Here is a 22,284-nt window from a genome sequence, read left to right on the forward strand (position 1 = left end):
ATGGACATCTGACAAGCAATTTTCTCCTCTCCTACTGCAGTTTCTTACACTTTTTGTATAAATAACCTCTACAAATGCTCCTGAGAAAGCAATGCAATAATTTGGGGTCTCTCAAGAACCTAATCAGATCTCATCCTTTCCGTAAATTAATTGCTTGGCTGTCTGGGGAAGAGCTGGCAACACCCCACGAGCTGGAAGAGCTCCTACCTCCTTACAAAAATCTCTGCATAAAATATACCCAGTCAGATGAGGAGTATTTGGGCCACTTGAATTCCACGGAGGTGCCCTGAGAGCAGGTTAAAAGGAGCAGCCGGAGGAGATTCAAAGGTCTGGGCTCACAGACCTCGAGGAATGACATGGGATGCTGGCAGCACAGCCCCATAACGGATACGGGAGGTCTGTGATGGCATTCTGAGCTTGTTTTTGTCATTAGCTTAATGCCAGTGAGAGGCAGTGCTGCTGGAAACCCTGACTGCGAAGGCAGAGAAGCATGCAGGAAAAGTGGCTGAAATAACACGCAGCTCCTCCATATGCATAAGCATCTTAGGGTCTGCCTTGCCAGCGCTGCTTTGGATTCAAAGCGTGTTCACATCTATCCCTTGTTTATTTTGAAATCAGCGTTTTGGGTTTTTTTTTTTTTTTTTCTTTCCCACATTTAATTAGGGTACATGAAACAAGTATCTTGCAAAGTTGAACCTGTGTTAAGCACAGAGAAGGGTGGTTTAGATAAACACGGATCCTTTTAGAGAAGGATTTTTCTTGAGTATCAAATAGAATTACCTTTCACCCAAGCCATTTTCACTTGTAAATGGTTATTTTATTTTATTTCTCTTTATTTTTTAGCAAGCATTTCTGTTCTCTTCACTGCAGTGTGCTCCGGCGAAGCATTCTGCTGCAACAGCTCCTGATGGAAGCAAACTGTTCCAGGGAAGGTTCTGAAGTGACAAAAATTCCCCAATTTTCATAGATAGGCTCTTCCTGAGTTTTCATACCATGTCAGAGCAACAGTGAATGAACTGATTGAGGGCACGCTTTGTCACACTGGGTACAGTTGCTACAAATGCCAAAATATTCGTTCCGTTCCACTTGTGCTGCCACTTAGTTCAGATTTATTTTGTAAAACTAAGTGTCCCCTGCCTGCATTGCAATGAAGCGGTTTGACCCTGGCGTAAAATAAAATAAAGGCTGTCTGCTAATCAGAAGAGCAGCTGTTTTCAATAACTAAGAAAGATCATTCCAAGCCAACATAAGGCCATAAAAAACAGCTGCTTTGTTAATTAGGATGTCGAGGGCTAAATCTACAGAGGGATTGGGGTGCCTTGATAGCAATAATACTCCAGCCCTCTGCATGAAGCCTGGGAAGAGCAAGCACATCAGAACGAGGATGGGGGATGCCCCAGGTAGTCTCAAATCTTGCTGTAAAATTGCACTTAACCTCCAAAACCAGACTGTGGCTTGGGTCTCCCAGTGCTTTTTGCTGCTGTTTTGGCCTTCCAGGTGCCTTGTGCTTGTGAATGCCTCCACCTGCAGCTTATTTTTCTCACCTGGTGAGTTGAACTTGCCACAGCATGTAAGCCCCTTGCAGAGGCTTAGGTGGTTGCTGAAGGAGGTGTGGATGGTTGTGTGCTGGCTGGAGCAAGGAGCACCTCTTGGTGGGGCCTTTCTTCCTGTTGGGTTAGTGCACTGTGTCCCAGGCAGCAGCCAGGTAAGCAAATGCATGCTGTTATGTGCTGGTTTGGGTGAAAATGAATGCATTTTGGTGACTTTAAGACAGGACTTCCTAATGGGTTTGAAAACAGTGTAAGAATCCTATTTCAGCTGAAATATGTGTCGTGTTTTTGGGGACTTGTAACTTTGCTGCTAGCTACCTGGCTACAGAAAGAATCTTTCTTAGAAGGTGGAAAACTGCCTTTCAACATGAATTAAAATGGATTACAGTGTGATCACTGCCAGTTATCTGGTGTGCTTGCAAAATGCGGAGCTTCTTAATGGAGGTTATCTATCAAGCCATGTGTAGGCTGGTGTTGTTTTCTAGATATAGCCACCATTACTTATTCATAGTAAGAGCTCTGTCACGGTTTTATGTGCCCTATCTGCAAAGCTGTACCTCTGAGACTGGAGTTCCAGAAATATTACCTGAAATTGTTTCAGAATGGCCCAGTGCTGCACAATACGATGATTTAATTTCAAGATGAAATGTGTTTACTCTTGCATGGTGTTACAGGGTCTGGTTTAACAAGAGCTATGGTCTTCTATGGAGGTGTTTGGATTTGGATGCGTGTATTAAATGCTATTTTGGAGATAACCTTGAGTCACTGTTTGCATTTCAATGACTTCTTGGAGCTGTTCTTGTCTTCTGTAAGCTAATCCTTTTTGAGTGGGAATCTTCTATCTGAATGAAAAGGATTTCTGGGTAAAATTCTCTTTGCTGCAGCTGGACTTCTTGTACTGAGTTCCTTTTGTAGTTCATTGTGGTTGGGGTAAAGCTAGAAACTTCTTATTTCCATAAAACAAAATGGAGGATGGGCAGGAAATGGAAATGATTTTCTGTTGGCTAATCCTTTTCAGTTTAACCTGCTTCAAGTTTGAGACTCTTGGACTCTGACTCAAATTGGAAAAAAAAAAAAAGAATCCTAGAACTGAGGTTTTTGAATTGTTTTTGTGAAACAGTTTTTTTCTGTTTTCCTTAAATGGATTATTAGTTCCATTACAGGCCATGGTACATTGTGTTAGGGAATGTGCTTAACTGAGTTGGGTTTGTTTACGCCTTCAGTTTGTGGTGGCATCCTAGCAAAGTAAATCTGGGAAATTTCTTTGGGGGGGAAAAAAGAGGAAGGGATGACCAGCAGCAAGGAGTGCCCCTAGATCCCCTTAGCAAATGGGTGTTAAGCCCTGAGCATCAGATCCACATTGTACCCCCGGGGGTACTGCTCCTGCTCTCCAATGGCAAAACCAATTTCTGGTAAGTCAGAGCAACTTCTGTAGTGTTCAATGCTGCTCAGAGAAGGAGCAGTGCTGAGTCCTCGAGTGGGGAGAAGGGCTGGAAAACATGTTTGCTGAAGGGCAAGGGCATACAGTGAGCTTGAGAGCTTATTGTAGTTGGCTCACGGTTCACTCGAGCGCTACTCTGTTTTATGATGCCTGTACATACTATTCTGACACTTCTAGGTATAGGGGAATGGAAGTTTACATGGATGACAGTTTATTAAGCTATAGGGTCTTCACAAATACGGGGCAGGCTTAATATGGTTGTCTGCCATGATTGTTCATTTGTTTGGTATCGAAAGGGCACCAGCCTGGTCAATGAAGAAACATGCATAATCCTCATGGTCTCAGTGCTTTTTCCATTTTAAATGGAAAAATAAAATCTTAGCTCTTGAAAGCAATTGTTTTATTCTAAATTGTTATTTTTCCATTTTGACTCTTGGCATTCAGCTGCATAATGCAGACCAGTGAATTGGCTTTAGAGGTGTAAGATTGGGGTTATGGAGGATAACTTTGTAGAGGTAAACCTTAAGGATTTGCTTTCAGAGCTATTGTGGAGCTGGAGAATGTCTATTGCTGGAGGGAAAAGCAAGCTGGCAGCCTGTTCCAGACTGTCTCTACGGTATGGGAAGAAACTCTGGAAAGTAAGTTGAGAGTATCTGAGATGAGAATGGGATGAAACAGAAACAAACTTTACAGGTTTGAGTATCTTGCTGTATGTTATCAAAACCAAATAAAGAAGTTGTTTAAACCTCACAGATCTTCTTAGAGCTTTCAGTGCCTGTATGGCATGTAGATCAGTTCCTGATAGCACTCCTAGGATGATCTAGTGGGAGCTGTTGAGGTCTTTTGGGAACGAGGTCTGTGTATTTGTCCCTGGACTGACACTGGGAAGGAGGGATGTGGAATATTCATCAGAGCATAGTTCTGATGTCTCCTGCCCTGGAACCTGGGAGGATCAAGGTAGGAATGCCCAGGGCAGCCTGTGCAGCTGTGCACAGCTCTGACAGCACCCGAGGGCAGGCTGTGCTCAGAGCTTTGGGACACTTCTGCAGGGCTCAGTGAGCTGTGCTAGAGCCCCACGTGCTCCAGAGGGGAGAGAACAAAACCTTAGCTCCTCTGACTTTTCCTCTTTAAGTTAAGGAATTCTTTTGCCCGTGCTGCAGCTCCTTTTTCTATTTCATGGGGACTGATACATCTTCAGCCTCGCTCCTCTGCTGCAGGAAGGGCTGAGGGGCTCTGATGTACTGCTTTCACCCCTTCTGTAAGTGGCTGAGTGGTTCAAAGAAGTCAGGGTCTGCCCACAGCCACCACAGGGCCCAGAGCTCAGCTGCCAGGGGGCTCCAGGTCCTTCCAGTGTGCAGTTACCTGCATTAAACTGTCTCACAAATGCAGCTGCAAGTGGTTCTTTGTGGCACATTCCTCTGCTTTCCCATAGGAAGTGTAATTAATGTAGCTGCAAAGGAGCTCTTTCAGCAGTTTTCACCTCTGTCCCATAAAATGTGAGGAATATGGGTCGGTGCATTCATGAGGTAGACCCTCCAGCCGCGCTCAGCTCCATTGGCTCCCAGCACTTAGCAGTAAGGCCTCTCCTCTCCCATTAAATATCAATTGGAGGAGAAAACTCCTCCAGACCAGCGGGTTTTTAACTTAGTTCTTCTGGTACTGCACGGGAAGTTAATGGGAGATGGTCAATTTTCACAATCCCCTTCACGCTGATAGAACTGGCTGCTGGTATGTAATTAGTTCAGCTTCTCCTGGATAACTAATGGGGAGAAGGGGGTTGATGTGTGCTCCTTCTGCTGCAATGGTGGCTGGAGGAAAGAGAGCTCTAGCTCAGCTCTGGTCTCTGACTTTGTCAAAGGGTGTTGAGGAATGCTGCAGACTTGCTATGAGAAAGAAGTTGACCTTTTTATTACAGGTTCTTGGCAATGAGAGCATTCAGATGCTTCTGCTCAAACTATTCACTTATTTACCCTTGAGAAATAGATTTAAAATTGAACTAACTGGGGCAGCACATTTTCTTAGGGCCTGCAATGGTTGGCATCATGCTTGGGCTGAGAATGGTTTCAGAACAGAAATATTTCTATTGCTTTGACATTCCTGTTCCCTGGTCATTCCCTGTAGCAGTGCTCCTGGGTCACCCCTCCATGTGTCAGGAGGAAATACAATGCCAGTGCAGAAGGCTGAGGTTGGAGCTGCTCTGCATGCATTAGGGGCCAGAGCATGGGGTTCCTTCCCAGTGCCTCCTGCCTCTCTTTGATTCCTGGTGCTCAGGCTCCTAAAATCCTTGGGCATCCAACTGTATGTGATTTGAGAGAAAAGGGCAAGTATTCTCATTAATAGAAAGGTTAGTTTTGTGGTCAGACTTGCAGTGGGCCATATATTAAGGGTGGTGAGGCACTGCATGGGCCCGATGGGTGGGTGCCCCTTCTCTGCAGACACCCATGATCAGGGCCAGGCTCTGGGCACTGATGGGGCTGTGGGTGTCCCTGTGCATTGCAGGGGGTGGCACTGAGGGCCATTAAGAGTCCCTTCCAACACAAATGATTCCACGATATTAAAAAATGCACGCTCTCTGACCAGCATTTTCTTTGAGCTGCTAAATGTTGACGGTGATCAAAACAATGAATTGGTTTTAGTAATCATCTCCTCTTCTATCTGGAAATAACTGAAGATAAAAGCTCGAGATCTCTATTCAAACCATGCCGGTGTGGATATTGCTTTGGCCTCTCCTTGGTGCTGTTGCCCAGGTAAACCCTGCTCACAGCTCTGAAGCTGCTGCTGCCCAGACAGGTGGCATAGAGCCACCAGGCTAATAAGCAGCTCGTCCCCGTTAATTTTCCAAGTGGATGGCAGCAGAGCAGGGGCTGTTGTAACTGTCTCAATACCAGGTGTGATCCAGGTGTCTGACGTGCTCCTGGAGAGAGCACTTTGATGCTCCCGCAGCTCTTCCTTTCTTCCTCCCTTCTTACAAAGGGTAAATGCCATCAATATCTCCCTTCCTTACCACTGTGTCCTCTTGCTGAACAAGAAGTAGGCTCCGACTTGCCTGGGATTGCATCTGTGGATCTGGCAAAGCTTTTTTGGGCAGGTGTGGAGCGGCGGGGTCCAGGAGGAGGACCCACTGTGCATATGCTATTTCTGGCTGTTGTGTGTTACGTGTAATCTGTAATGCAAACCGAAGGCAATGACACAGCCCTGACATGAGCAATGATGGGACTATCCTCTGCCTGGGCAAGGTTGCTCCATGTCAAGTGCTTCTGACTCCAGAAATGCCATTTGCTATGCAAGGGAGAGTGCCCTCTGACTTCTTGAACCCCTCGCTAATTTAAGCTTTATCCTCTGAGCATTTATATATTGTTAATATCTTACATCTTGCTGCCGATGCACAGGGCAGGATAACCCACCTTCTCCTGGCCATGCTGCCTTCCTAACCCTAAAGACTAACATGCGTTACTTCTAAAATCTCCATCTTTTTCTTTTGTTTTGCTTTGAATGCAGTCACACAACAAATGTTTACTCCTGAGTGGCACACACCTGCTTTGTTTTGCCTCTTTTCCTCACACTCAATTTATAGCTGCATTTATCCTGCATTCTGCATACCCACGCTCTTTATTTTTTTCCAAGTTCAGCTCTATAGCTCTCCAGATTTCTCTTCTCCCCAGGGTGTATCTGTGTGTTTGGATGACTAACTCGCTTCTTTTGGGTAAATCCAGATTTCCAAGTTGCTGATCCAAATCTCTCCCATGATAAGTCATTGTCCATCTGTTTGCTTCCTCCCGAGCTTGCGCTGCAGGCTGCAGCAAGGCTCAATTTCTACAAGGGGAGCGTGCAGGTTAGGCTGGTTGGAGTTGAGAGCAAACAGCCGTGTCTCTGCTTCCTTTATGTACAGAACAAACAGGTGTGAAGGCAGTGCTTTGCAGATCTTAGTGCTGGAGGTGGTACCGCAGGGGTGAGCCTCTCATCCTGTACCTGCACACAGACCAGTTATTGTTGGGCAGATGGGTGGGAGCAGTCCCCTTTGCTGGACTCGATTCTCATTCTTTGTGCCTGGGTGACTTTCTGAAGTTGATTTTCCAATTTCCCACTGTAACCAAAACCAGATTCCCCTCTGGTTCTGGGCAGCTTCATCCCAAAGCTGCTGCCGAAGCTTGCATCTGCAGGAGCCCTTCCTGGGAGCGATGTGGAAGGTGAGCAGGCCTGTGAGCAAGCACTGAGTGCTGCTTGCAGAGCAGCAAGGATGGGCGTGGGGCTGCACGCGGGCTTGAAGCAGGAGGTAAACCTGCTGCAAAGAGCTGGTTGTATCACTTTAGGAGCCAGGTAAAAATGCTGCAACCGTGTGTTTTAGCACACAAACGTTCTTCGTTAGCAGAACAAACATGGCTTACTCCTGAATCGCTGGGGTAGCGGAAGCTATTTTCCAGGACGATTGCATGCACGGCTCTATCGAAGCGCTGAGGCTGCAGTGCAAGAGTTCAGTCGCTGCCTGTTGCTCGTAGCACGGCGCCCTTGCAAGCTCGCGTCTTGCATTTCCAAACTAGTTAATGGCAACGTCAAAAGGCAGCGCCCGAGCGCGGACCAGGCGGGGCTGCGCGCAGCTCTGCTCGCTGCCGGGGACAGCAGGGGGCAGTGCGGGGCCGCGGAAGGACCGCGAGTGCGGGGATTCCCCCTCCCTCCCCCGAGCGCCCGAAGGGATGAAGGCTGCGGGGAGGGGGGAGGAGGGAGGGAAGGAGGCAGCTCTTCCTGACCGCGGTGCGGTGCGGGGGGGCCGCATCCCGGGCTGGTGGCAAAGCACCGCTGTCTGCTCCGACGGAGATGGGTGGGAGCGCCAGCTCCTCCGTGGGTCGGACTTGGTGGCCTCTGCCAGGCGGGGTGTGCGTGTGTGTGTGGAGGGCAGCTGGGGGCTCTGAGGATGCAGTGGGCGTGATGGGTGTCTATGGTGAAGGTTTGTTTGAATTTGACACCCCAGAAACTGCGGGGAAGGCTGAGGCCGCGTGTGTTTCAGCTTACTGCTGCTCCCTGTGCACGCTATGGGTTAAGGATGTGAACAATGGCATTTCCTGAGATCTCTGCTGCTGCTCGATGTCTTTCTCACTTGACCCAGCTGCTGGGAGCCACGGAGTAAACGACATAAGGTGTCCTTGCAGCATGTCACCTACAGGTGCACAGCGTGAGCTGCGCGAGAATGCTGGGAACTCCAGGAGAAGTTGTGCTGAGAACCTGTAAATGGTTATTGAATCCCCAAAGCTTGGTTTGGCTTTTTACTTGGAGTTGAAGCAGTGAGGTGTTGGCATGGGCTGCCTGGGGAATGGTGGGATCACCACCCATGGAGGCATTCCAGAACCACATAGATGTGGCACAGAGGGATGTGGGCATGGTGGGGGTGCAGTGGCATTGGGGATCTTAGAGGTCTTTTCCAACCTGAATGATTCTAATACTGTTACAGTCTATGGTCTTAAGGAATGTGTGACATCATGGGTGGCTGTGGCTTTGTGGGGTTCTCTTGTGCCCATCTATCTGTGCCCATGGTTTGGGTCTGTGCTGCTGAGGCTTGAATTCCTGCTGCCTTGCCCAACCTTGTTTAGGCTTTTTTCCTCAAACACCTCTTAGACTACAGATTTCTCTCATTAGGCTGCAATGAAAGGATATCTTGAGCACTGTCAGCAATGCTCACGCTGGTCTAAGCTATTTTGGAATAGCAATAATTATTTTTCACTAGAAGTCTCGCATACAGTAATGTTCTCTGAAATGTGCTGGAGCAGATGGCAATAAGAGGAGATGAACATCTTGTTTTTGATTCAGTACAGCTTAATGGAAGTAGCCCTTAAAGTCATATGGTTTTAAACTGATTTTCACGCAGTTTTATATGTATGAAAGAGCAACTCCTGTCATGTCAGGACACCCAAATGACGAACAGCGGCAAAATGTCTCATTGTGAGAGATGAAATAAATAGTGTGGACGCAGAAGAGGAGACAAAAGTGTTATTAACAGCAGTGAGGACATAAATTTAATCATGGGGATAGGCTGGAGCCAGATGTGAGGATGAGTTTTGATGAGAAAGGCCTCGTAGCATGTATAGGGTAATGCAGTTTGGCCTTCACCCAAAGATCACCTCCACGAGGCAGCCAAGCTCCCTGTGGTGGTCATTGCCCAGTATTGAATCAGTGGGGCTCAAATGTTGAGTGTAGGGGAAGCAGTGGTGTGTGCTGCTGAAGGTGGAGATGTTGCAGTGAAACCGATGCAGGTGAGAGGGCCATGGCATGTCCTCCAGCCCTGCTGTACAAGGTGTGGTGACAAGGAGGTGCGTTGGGTGGCAGCTGGGATGGGCACCTTGCTTGTCTGGGGGCACAGCTACTGAAAGATTTAGTTTGCAAGGAGCCCCTGGAGGTCTTCTTTCCATCACCCAGCCAAGACAATTTCAGCATCAAAGCCCTGTTGGCTTCCCTGGTGTTCTGTAGAAGCACCTAAAGGAAGTTCTGTGTGCTATTGGAGAGAAATGGAACCATGCTGCGAGGAGGTTTATCTTCATTGACTTTCATAGATAAATGCCTCTTTCAATTTAGGCTTTGACACTTATTAAATATCCCAGTGCAGCATCTTATCAACGCTCTCGTTGTTTCCATAATATAACTAATAGCTGGCTGTTTGTACGGTGTAACTACTGAATTCAGACCTGCATTTCACATCAGTGCACTAAGTTTTGAGGATAATAAATCTATCAAGCTGGTGCTGTAACTGCTTGCCTTTAGGTTTAATAAGATTTATTCATGTGGATTTGCTCTGTGCAAGAAGCAGTTGCGGGCGCTGTTGGCTGTAGCTTGACTTGCTCTGTTACTGTGTAAAGATACCAAGGCACAACAAATGCTGCTGGAATGTCAGTCTCATGAAGATAGAATGGTATTTGCCATCTTTGGTTCACTGAATGCATCTTTCTGTAAGGCTTACCCACTGGCGAATCCAGATGAGGGAGCTGGGTGAAGAAAATACTGAGGATCAAGAGATTGGAGGGGAAAATTGCTCGGTAGATCTGCAATTCTGGTTTGATGCATTTAGATAAAGGCGCTCTTGCAGCGACTACAATTTAGGAAGACTTTTTCACTGTGTGAGAAGAACAACTTCTGGGTATTTTGATCACGCTGGGCATGCTGACTTCTGTGAATGAGGGCAGTGGGATCCCAAGGCATCTTAGTGTTTTTTGTGATACTTACATCGGAATTAAGAGCAACCATTCCTTGACAGGAGGACTAATGGGCCTTTTGGAAGGGAGTGAGTGGTTTGATTTGCAGGTTTAACTGAAGGTGGTGGTATCAGCGTTGGGTGCAGATGATGGCCATCATCTCGCTGACTCCACAGGGCCCTTCTCTCCCTCTAACGCTCACTTCTGTAGGCTTATGGAGCACACACATGGAGGCCATTGCATGAAGCACAACTTGAGGACACCGGCACTGTCCCCTTTTTGCACTCGAGGGAATGTAGAGAATAATGGAATTTTTTTCTTAATCTTAACAAAAGAAGGATGTTTTCCTTCTAGCAAGCGCTCTGAAGTTTCTCACGTACTTAGGATGAGAGGTGTGCATCCAGCACAGGGAATCCCCAACCAGCAGTGCAAATTCCAGCTGCTGACCTGCCGTGCTCCAGATGTGTGCTGCTCTCTGGCTCTGTTTCACACAGCTGGAGTCGGAGGAGTTGCTTAATACCACTGGCGATGCTCTGATGGAGATACAGAATATTTTATATTGGCATTTATGCATGAGCAAATGCTGAAATATGCTTTCAGCAATATTGCATGAGAAAATGTTCGGGACCTAGTTCTAATGGAAAAGTAATGACTTGGTCTCATAGGAAAGCTTAATGTGATTTTTCAAGTTGGTGTACAAGATGTAGATGTTCCTTCCGTAGATGAATATGTGGAACAATCTGCTAAATGAGCCCTATGCTGTTTTATCATAATCCCTGCATTGGGCGATGGCTCTGGGACTTGGTTTGGGCAAAGGGTTCCTGTGCAAAGGCACTGTGCTAATAGCAGCTGTGTGAGGATCTTGTGCGTTGGAAGTAAAGCTGGGGGAGATGCTGCTCTGCCAGAAACCCCCAGGGGAGCCACCAGCTGGGATGCTGAAGGGCACACAGATGGGGTGGCTTCAGGAGCACGTGGCAGCCTCCAGCCCTCCCCCAGTGCTGGTGGGCAGGATGGGTGCTGGCAGCTCGAGGTGTTCTTATCAGCCCCAGCTGCGCGGGGATTTACGGTGGCTCACTTTCTGTGAGATTTAAAGCGATTTCAAATCTGCCGGAGATTTAAAAGGCTTAGAGCAGGGAAGCTTTAGGTATTTACAGTGTTTTCAAATTTGCAAATGCTAGAAATGCCGTTATCTGAGCAAAGTCTTGATTAATCAAAATAAATAAACCTGGCTTTCTCTCCAGCAGAACGCCTCTCCATGTGTGTTACAAGAGCTCTTATGGAGCCCAATGGAGTCTCTGCTGTCAATGGGGATAAATGTTGGATGCAGGAGCAGGGATAACATGAATCTTTGTGTGGCAGTTGAGGAGGATATCTTTATAGGATCTGGGTGTAGGCTTGTGCCATGAGGCGAGGACCATGCTCAGGACGAGGGCTTTGGGTGCACCAGGCTAATGTGGCACAGATAGAGCTCCAAGGCAGCCCTTCGGGTCTCAGTGGGTTAACTGCTGCTGTTCTCCAGGCTGCTGTCACTGGGCTGTATGCAGGAATCATTGGTGCCATGCTATGCTGGATGAGGCACTGAGGAGCATAAGGCTGGTCCACAGGGAGCCTTGCAAGTGATCTGCTTTGTGCTCTGGGTGAAAATGCTGTTTAATGCGTTGGCTCTCTGGTGGAGCTGGGTAGCGGGTTGCTACCTGCAGCACGAAATGAGTATAGCAGAATCAGTGATTCCAGTCTATTCTGGGCTCTGATGCCACCCTTACCATGGTGCTGTGTGCTGCAAAGCTCTGAGGTCCAGCTCAGGAACCTGCACGTGGGCAGATGCTGCTGCTCATCCTGCTGATGCCCTTGGCCAGTGCCAATAACTTCTGGGGAGCATAGGGTGAGAAATGCTCTAGGATAATTCAACCTGGTGCTAGCTGGTCTAAGGTAGATCCCTACATGGTGTATTCAGATCTGCTTTCAGGTCTGTGGTGTTCCATTGTGCTGTGGACATTACAGCCTATTTTTAAGGGGCACAAATGGAGCAGGGAGCTCCCTTTTTCCTTGCCAAGGCAGCAGCCTGCAGACATCGAGTGGAGGCTGGGGGGAGGGAACGATTTGGATCTGGTATCTGAAGCAGGTGAAATTTAGCAGTGTTTTGCTGGATTGTACTTCACAACCTAGCAACTGTTCTGAAACTGTCTGGCCCACTTTATGCTTGGAGCATTTACTGGAGCTTCTGTTAGGTATAAATTGTTTGTTTTCTTTCCGCTGCTACCTCTCCCTGCGCATTCTACCTTTCATTCGTGTGTTATCTTTGTCAAAGCATTTCTCAACTTGACACTCTCTTTCTGAGGTCCCCGTCTCCTCTTATTGCTTGGCAGCAGGAGCTCAACACGTGCTGGTTTCCCTGCTCTCCCGGATGCTTTTGCTCCCTGACAGCCCTTCAGGCTCCTGAATGGAGGTGTCTAGGTGCCGCTCACTGCCTCTCAAGCACACAGTCAGCTTTCTAATACCAGGAGAGACTGAAGGGAAACAAAATGCAAAGGATGACATTTCTGAAGAAGCAGAGATTTGCATTTTGCCAGTTCTGATCGGTGTAATGTCAGTGTTAGGATGCAGCAATGATTGATCTTCTCTGCCGTTCAAGTCTGATGCTGCTGAATAGGACTACCAGAAATCGAGCCAGAGCCATTTACAAATGATATTTTGATTGCTAATCATTGTTCTTTAAAAGGATAAAAAAGCTAAGTTGTTAAGTAGTCCATCCCAGCAGCTTTAGGTGCACCATATTCCCGTGTCCCTTTGTGCCCCAGCCTTCAGTGAGCTTCCTTGGATTGTACCCAAGCTCCAACATTGAACTCATTTCTCTTTCTGATCCAGTGACAGAATATTCTTGCAGCTAATGTGGTAGACGTGCGTGGTAGTCTGTATATCAGTAATGCAAAGTACTTAAAGTGATGCTTAAACCTTGTGCATCCCATACACAAGGACAAACAGAGTTGAATTTCCCCAGGTCATACAGTGTGTGACACTGCAGATAGGAGCAGAAAGTCTGCTGAACCAGGCAATGCACCAGCAAACTGAAGGGCTGTGAGCCCCAAAGGGCTCTGTTGGTGGGCAGTGGGCTGATGGATCAGACCAGCCTGACAAGTCCCAGGGGAATTCAACTGTCTGCAAACTTAACCTACAGCCAGAATGCCTTCTACTAATCTATTTCACAAAGTGTTGCAGATGCTTTAGACTCAATTGTTCAAATCTCTCCCCTATTTGTTCTGGTATTCCCAATTCATCAGTTCATTGTTTCCAGCTCTCCTCCCACCAAGGTGTTTCCTGTTGGCGAGCTAGGTGAACTCTGAGGTGCCTTCCAAACCAAGCCCTTCTATGACTCTGAGCTGGAGAGACTGCTTTCAGATATTTAATCTCCGTACAACTTTCATGCAACTCGCCCTCAAGTCTTGCTTGCTGTTTGCTGTTTTTGTTCTAGATAGAATGTTAATTGGTGCCTATGACTCAAAAATACTGCTTATTTAGGGAAATATATCCGCCGGCGATTGCTTCGCAGTGGTGTTGCTGATGTGAAAGATTTCTAGTGTTTCATTAAGTGTGTCCTGACTAATTTTAATTAATGCTAACCGAAGAACACTGACAAGGTTATGAGCCTGTAAACAGCTTGTTGCCTGCGGGTACCTTCCCTGCTCTGCTGGTGTTATCAGAGTCTCTACATCTACTCCTATGGTGTTTTTTCAGGATCTTACACAGTCTCCTGGAAAACCTTGTGCTGGATATTGTTTGTGGACCCCAGGCTGATCCGCAGTGGAGCTTTTATTTCTGAGATGCTGCAGATGTGCTCAGTGTAAGCTCATCTGCTTTATCCTATAGCCTAAGTGGGTCTGTACCTGAAATGACACTTGAGGTGAATTCACAGTGACTGTGAGGTGGTTAAACGTGGTCTCTTTTCGAAGTGTCTGTGAACACCTGAAGAGATATAAGTATGTATATACTTTTTTCCTTGAGCTCATTTGAAAGTCAGTGTTAGCTTTTAATATCTTCTGCAAACACTTCCTAGCCTGTGGATTTCTCATTGGCTATTTGTTGCAAGTATTTGGAATCCATCTAAAGCCTTTTTCTTTAATCATAAGTATGGATCTATCCTTGTGCTCTGCTCGGGGCATGACCCAAAGACAAAGGCAGCTGGTGAGAGTTCTCCCAATACCATTAATCACGGGGAAAAAAAACAGGTATGTTAAAGGGCTGATGTTGACTTTACTCATCAATCTCGCTGGTTTGAACAGGGTTACAAAGACTTAAGAACGTTGTATCTTCTCCAGCAACTTTAGAGAGAATGCCCCTCACTTTGGCCGCATCATTTGTTGCTTATAAAAGACCAGCTGTAGGCTTTTACTACTTAATCAATGGTTCTAATCAAATTTTACAGGCAGGGTGGATTTATTTCATGTTTTCATAAATTCTCCTCATTTTGTCTATCAATATTTACAAGATATTTGGAAAGCAGTTTGAAAAAGAGATCTAATTTTGTCTCTCACGTCTTGTTTGTTAACAGAACTCTTAAATCTTTGACCATGCTACATTAAAAGCAGCATCAAGGAAGTGTTTGATAACTGCCTATTAAATCTTCTGTCCTAAATCAAGTCAAGACTCAGACATCCCAGATGGAAACTCATCTTGTTCCCATAAACACACTTCATGCACACAGACACAGGGCGTGGAAACTAATGAATCCCGGAAATAAAACTGGTGGAAATCAGAACAAAATATAGTGCTAGTTCGATCTACCTTTTTTTTTACCACACTGCTGTTCTTGTCTGTACCTATTCTGCCATTAAAACAGCATTGGTTGTGAAACCTTGGAGCTGCAGCTATAAATGATGCAAACTGGGTGCTCAGCCTCAGACTCCATCCTCAAACCATTAGGACAAGTTTCCTTGTTTAGCAAGTAGCAATCAATTGGAAATGAAGTTACCAAGAGGATTCACAGCAGGTTCACTTTTGTGGAGGTCTGCTTCTCCTTGGATTTGGTGAAGAGTATTTGTTGATATGGGCACATGTGCAGTGCTGCACAAACTCTCCAGGCTGCTCATTGAGCTCAGGGGCAGGATCAGGGAGTGTTGCCAAGGGATTTGAAGTGCCCTTCTGCTGAGCAGCATTGGATCCTATTTTCTCTACAGCTTAATACTTAATAGGCATCTTCTATTGAACAGTTACTCTGTGTTTTAATTTATGTTTAACCGTAATTTATTCATGGCCAGGAAGACACAGCTTGCAGTATGTTACATCATACAGAAGTGGGAGAATCTCAGCGGTGCCCTGACCTGATCCAGACAGGGGAGAGCTGCCCAGTAATTAACCCTGGGGCTGAGCTCCTCCTGGAGTTTGAGGCTGGAAGAGCCACATTAGTTTATCTCATGGCTTCTTGGTTCTTCTGACATACTGTGTGTTTATTTTTTAAAACTGAATTAATATTTTGCACCTGTGTGATCTTGCAATTATTACTATTCATTATGAACTCTTTTTGTGATCTAGATGGCTAAATTCATTTTTAAGACAGAGGAAGATATTCCTATATTGCTTTAAATATTCTTGCTTAGGTCTCTGATGGTTTTGTGCTATTAAATCCTAGCCTTGCGAGGAGGCTTGAACCTGTGCCATGGAGCTGATGGGGACATCCAGAGATCCCTACATCTAAGGGTGCTACCAGCCCTTGGGGAGTTGATTTTTTCACCTGCTGCCTCGCATGATGATGAACGTGAGGTATCTGAACTCCAGAGCGTGGCTCAGGCTGCGGTTTCTGTAACACAAACCTCTCTGTTTCTACAATTTGCTATCACAAAAGGGTAAATGTTTCCCACTGAGATGTTAAAGAAACCATTAACTCCGTTGGGTGTTTGTGCTCTTTGTTGTGACTGCACCTTCGCTCTGACATGATAGCAGCACATTGTTATTTCCTGCCCAAAGAGGACTGAATCTGAGCAGTGCTGCCGTCTCCTATGCTGTGAGCACGTGTCTGATCAAAGCTGTGCAGTGGGAAGTTTCTGGCTCTCCTTTACAAGCAAAACACTGCTGCTGAAGTCAGATCCAGCTTGTTTGAAAGAATTGCTCGGCCACACTTAAGAAGGTGCTTGGTGGCCCTTGGGTGCCTAGGCCAAACAGCAGGTCAAAGATCAGAGCTTCCACTGCTGGTCTGGCCTCCAGCTATCCAGGGAAAGGAACTGGCAATGCTCTGTCAGAAACCAGGGAAGCTCAGTTTCCCCCTCCTATCCTTCCACAGCTTACTTTCCAGGGATTTCAGCCATTTCCTTCACAAGGTGTCTCCTTGCAATGGAGGTGCCAGTGAACACAAATGTGCCTGCATACCTGTGCTTTGTGATATACCAGTTTGTCTGCTGCTGAACTCTAGAAGTCGCACCAAAATGCGCATTCATCTTCTGTCTTGTTTTGTAACGTGTGGAATGTTGCGTCTTAGGCACTTGCTTCTGAACAACTATAATAACAGTGGTCTCGCCAAAGAAATAATTGATATTTGTTTGGGGATGACTGAGACTCTCTTGCTTGTTGCTTTATTTGTGTGGGCTTAAATCCAAACAGTTCTGATTGGGGAAAAAGTGATGATGTTCTTAGCGAGTCAATATTTCCAAACGGCTTCAAGGGGGAAAAGGTTGGAGGGTATTAATATCCAGAGCAATGGCTTCTTAGTCTCTCTTCTCTTCAGCTGACCTAAAGTAGAGATATATTCTTGTTATCCATGACTACCTGGTAGGGTAGGATGACATCTCGTCATTGTTTGTGTCTGCAGCTCACTGCCATCTTTGTCTGTAGCAGCAATGTGTTCTGGGGTGCCGAATATTTTCAGATATTCCTTAGTAAAAGCAATGAATTCATATTTAATGAAGCCTAAGTGTCAGGGAGAGGCATTTCAATTATACTTCTGACTAAAATAATATTTCAGAACATACAGAGAGCAGCAAGAAATAATTGTACATTCCTTATTTATATGGTAACTAATAATGGGAAATATTTTTTTCTTCCATAACTTGACTTGGTCTCATGAAACCAATTTTCTTCATTTTTCTGTGGATTGTGGTTTCAGCTGCTGCTTTTTTTCTGAGATGGAAATCTGTTAATGAGAGATTTTTCTTCTTCAGTTCAATTACTTCTAGTAAATTCAGAGCAGAGTGACAGGACTTCAATTTGAGCCGAATTTCCTAATGTTCTGCTCTGTGTGCAAAGCAGAAAAATTTGTTTGTCAGATAATGGATCGCTCATTACAAGAATCACTAAGACAAAATAAATATTGCTTTTAAGATGTCCTCATTGTGTGCTGTGGGGTTGCCTGTGTGTGAGGAATGGGTTGTGCTCTGTTGGCCTTGTTCCATTGGTGCTCCCCAGCAGACTAAAGCAAAATGCATTCCCTAAAACGTGTTTTGTTGGACAGAAGAATGAAAATGAGCTCTGATCAGCAGGAAATATTTCTGCCTTCAGTGAGAATATTCCTACCATTGCAAGAAGTCTTCTTATTGAGGACAAGCTGATATTTGGCACCAGCCAGTCTATGGAAAATACTTCTGTGTTGTTGGACTGACATTTAAGTAATCACTTCAAAATCATCTTTATAGTGGAGAATATTGAATCTATTTTTTAACACTGATACTGCAGATCTTAACTCTGGGAGTCTCTGAAGCTAAGACTTTCTCATTTCATTTTTAGGTATAAAATCTCAATGTAGAGCTTGCATAGTATTTATTTACCTCTCAGCGATGATTTATCCGTGGATCCTCCTGCAAGAACTTGTCTGGTGTGGAGCACTTAGAAACAAATACTAATGGCATTAAAAATGGCACAGTGTAGTGTGGACTTGGTGTAACTTATGAACTGCGTGCTGGTACTGAGACAAATCTGTTGTATGGGTTAAGCATGTCCATCTCCACAGACTTGGGAGGCTTATACTAATGATTTTTCTGCTGGCGAGTTGAGCGTGGTGCTTATACTTGAGAGGCAAATTTGGATCTGGCCTAAGGAATGTGAAGGATATGTATTGTGGGAGGTTGCTCATTTAATTGAGCGTATTAGAACACAACAAATGTTGGTGGGTGTATTTGGAGAATAGAATATATCTGTCCAGGAAGTTTGGATGAGAAGTCTTTAGGCGAAGCTTAACAGCTTCATAAACGAATCAATTTTTCCATCTGAGTTGTTAATCCTTGAAAACTCTTGCTGATGTTTGCCTTGTTAATGCCCCCATGTTCCCCACCTGCACTCACCCAGCAGTCCAGATTGCAACGTTCTCTTATGATGTATCTTGAATTGGCTTTGCACTCGCCTACAGATCTGCATGCAATTGTGTTTTTCTTACTGGGATTTATGTGTAGAAGTTCAGAGTTGTTTTCCATTAGGGAATATATAATGCTCCTTTCTTACTTTTTTTTATAACATCTGAAGTGCTCTTGCACTTCAGAAATAGCGTTAACAGTTCCAACTACTGCCATCAGAGTGTTAATTGGCACAGGCTATGCAGAAATTAGTCACCTGACTAAAACAAAGACAAGCAGAGGAATCCCTTGGGTGGTCACAAAGTAACTGGGACATCAGTCAAAGGCTCAAAGATGTGGAGATTATTCTCAGTTGAAGCAGAGCTCAGACCCCGCTGGGACCTGTACCGAGCCTGGGAGGCGTGATGAGACAAACTGCTGGCAGACAGCACAAAGCAGATGGGTGCCTTCCTGCTGGAAGTTGTTTAATGCACCTTTTGAGAGCTCCAAAAGCATATGCATGGACTTCTAAGCATCTTCATCTAAGGCGTTTTTGCTCAGCCTCTTATTTCCTTGAGGAGAGTTCTAATAAGGAGGATAGCTGTGTCAGAGAGCTTCAGATTTCTGAGCTTGTAATGTCCCCCTGGTGTGGGAATCATCTACACCTGGATCTTGACAGAGGGCTGAGTAACAGCTGAGCGCAGCATCTCTGCTGAACGTAATTTACAGTTTATGCGGTGTGGGGGATATTTCTGAAGAGTTGAGGCACAGAGTGTCTTAAGTAGTGTTACTGAGTCAAGAAAACGTGGCTTCTTTTGGTCGTTGCTGCAGTAGTCAATAACATTTTTCCAACTGGCATGTTTTTGTGAAGCAAAAAAACCCCCTGTCCTTCCACTGAGTTACGTGGGAGCTTCTGCAGAGCTGTAGTCATTAAGCCACAAGCCAGACACAAACATCTCCCTGCGGCCAGGACCTTGCCTGGGGCTGAGCTCTCCCTGCCTGCCCCAGCCCTGGGTTTCCCGGTGGCTCCTCGTTCTGTCACTCATCCCTGGCACAAACTGGGGCTGATGCAAGTCCCCATCCCGAGCTCTGGTACAACTGAGATGAGAGTGCACTGTGGTCTGTGTTGAGATAGAGGGATGGAGTCACTTCTTTGTAGAGTGGAAGGTTTAAAAAAAAAAAAGTTTTCAGTGACTTTTAGCCGATTGAGGTCTTTGTGCATTAGTCTGTGTAGCTCTACTGGCATGTGCTCTACACCCAAATACTGCTATGTATATTGAGCAACATAAAGAAATGAGAAAACTTTAGTTCCCCTCCAAACAGAAAACACAGATTTTATGAGTTGAAAAATGAAGCCCAATCTCAGTACTGTTTGATGCCTGAGGCTTGGGACAAGCCACGTATCTGCATTCAGGCACCTGGGAAGATTTTGGCTTCTCCGAAGCCAGCCCAGCACCTCGGGGTCACTTCCCCATCTCTGCTTACTGGAACAGATGGAGGCTGCTTTGTGCTAGTTTGAGCAACATCAGGAATCACTACAAAGGTAGATGAAGAGAAAAGCACTGATGTGTTTATTCCTGGTTTATATCCCTTTTATATATCTCTTTTATATTCCGGCAAGTGTTGTCTTTTGTGCTGTCCGGTGCCAGCACAGCGTTCTGAGCAGCTTTGTGTGGGATTTGGGTCATCAGACACAAAGGAGGGGATCTTCTGTCCCCACATGGCTTTGTGCGGGCTTCTGCTTGGAGTTCTGAACCACCTTCAACTGCCAGTTGGGCAAAGTTTCTTGTTTTGTTCCTATTAAATAAGAGGATCCTCTTCAAATGTTTTTTCCTATGGCTCTGCTAGAGCTCTATTTCCCTCAAGTTAGTGTTTTCATAGTACCATAGTTCTTGCTGCAGTATTATTTTTTCCCCACAGAAAGAGTACTAACTTGCTTTACATCATGCTGGGCATCTTGTAAGTGATTTGTATTAACGTGTGTTATGATGGATGCAAACATTTCCCATGGATGAACAAGACCTAATTCTGCCTGGTGCAAGGCTCATCATGAATAAGAGCTGATGCTGTTGTGTTGAGGAGAAGCAACTGTAAATAATGGGAGAAAAACTCTGTTCATGGAAATATTCTCTTGTCCAAAGAATCATACACGTTATTTGTTTTAATTTGCAAAATGCAAGCACAGACAGTGTTGTATTTTTGTTGTGTTTTAAAGGTGGGAGCTGAATGCTTTGGCTGGATGGATTTGGCTGTGCTTAATTACTGGAAATGCTCATCTTCAACAGGAAAATGGCATACTAAGCTCTGCTGGCTTTTCAGTCATGGGAGTTGGCTTATTTTTGTCTCTTGCTGCTTTGAGGCTTTGCATTTTATTGTATAAATGTTGAAATTTTCTGAGATTAAAAGGAGTTGCAAGAAGTTATTCTTGAGGCTTCCCTTCCCCGGTTTTCTCTGACACTTAATTCTTTTTTAATGCTGTATTCTTGCTTTATCCTTAGTTTTGCTAGGTCTCCTTCCTCTTTCTTTCTTCCTTCTGACACTGTAACATGTTCCTTTCAGTGTTTTTATAGATCAAAGTGCTCTTCTCTACCTTCCTGACACTGTCTTTAAAACAGATATTTCAATTAATGTGGACTGCAGAGGGAAAGAAAAGATGATTCAAGACTGTGTAGTGCCACAGCAACTTGATTTGAGCATCTCTGAGTATTTTGCTCAACTCCTGCTTGTTAACGCGCTGAAATTCTTTTGGTCACGTTTGATTTTCATGGAAATCCTATGGGACGCGTCCAGACAGCGAAAGAAGAGCCAAGTGCCCCAAAGAAGGCAGAAGAAAAAGAGTTTAGAGAGGTCTTGCTTATTTGGATATGGCTCTTTGAAGATGAAATGAATCTTTAATTGGCATCTGGCTCCCGGGAACGCTGCTCTGCAGCCATGTGTGTCCCGTGGGACCCTGCCACCTCCTCAGCCACCACCTGCAGATTTTATGTCTGTGCCCCACGGCCACCTGCAGTGGGGTCCCCCAGGAAGCCTGGAGCACCCCGCGGTGGGGAGCAGGAATTAGTCGTGCTTCAACATCTGCTGCTTAACGGGGAGCGTTGTATTTTGTCAGAACAGCTAGCTTAGAGACTTGCGTCCTCTCTCTTAATTAATGCATCTTAAAAAGCAAATCCCCAGAAAGAGAATGGAGGTGAAATTTTGCTTTTACAGCTTTCTCTGTTGTGGTGCAATTCCTCTCAGCAGTGGAGGCTGCAAAGACACGAGAAGCTGGAAGGAAGGTGGATGCAGATGTTCCTTCTGTGGCATCAGAGCAATCTGGAAGAATTGGTAAGGATTCAGTGATCCCTTTCACGGAGCCACCATTTCTGAGGATCACAGGACCATTAAGGTTGGAAAAGACCTTGAAGACCACCAAGCCCAACCCATCCCACCATGCCCACTGACCACAACCCTCAGTGCCACATCTCCATGGTTCTGGAACGCCTCCAGTGACGATGGTGACTCCACCACTCCTTGGGCAGCCTGTGCCAGTGCCTGGGGAAAAAAAATGTTTCCTAATACCCAACCTGAACTCCTCTGGTGCGATGTAAGGCCATCACCTCTCTTCCTATTGTTGTTCCCTGGGAGCAGAGGTGAAATTCCACCTTGCCACAACCTCCTTTCAGGGATTGTAGGGAGCAATGAGGTCTCCACTGAGCCTTATCTTCTCCTAGTGGAGCCATTCCATTCCTTCAGCCACAGGGCTGTGCTCCAGACCGTTCAGTGCCATTGTTGGCATTTGTTAGATATGCTCCAGCACCTCAACATCTGTCTTGGATGCTTTTGGGGCCCCTCACAACATGAGCAAGACTTTGCTGCTATCTAAAGGAAAT

The 22,284-nt window shown here is 45.6% G+C and overlaps 1 long non-coding RNA gene across 1 annotated transcript in view; it reads left to right on the forward strand.

The window, feature by feature from the left end:
* LOC110398964 overlaps nt 874–22,284 on the forward strand; it is a 94,709-nt gene continuing 73,298 nt past the window's right edge. Inside the window, exon 1 of the long non-coding RNA XR_002438773.1 lies at nt 874–1,705. This is a non-coding gene — a long non-coding RNA (uncharacterized LOC110398964). The remainder of the gene's footprint in view (nt 1,706–22,284) is intronic.

Source organism: Numida meleagris, chromosome 4 (genome assembly GCF_002078875.1).
Source record: "Numida meleagris isolate 19003 breed g44 Domestic line chromosome 4, NumMel1.0, whole genome shotgun sequence".
NCBI classification, from domain to species: domain Eukaryota; kingdom Metazoa; phylum Chordata; class Aves; order Galliformes; family Numididae; genus Numida; species Numida meleagris.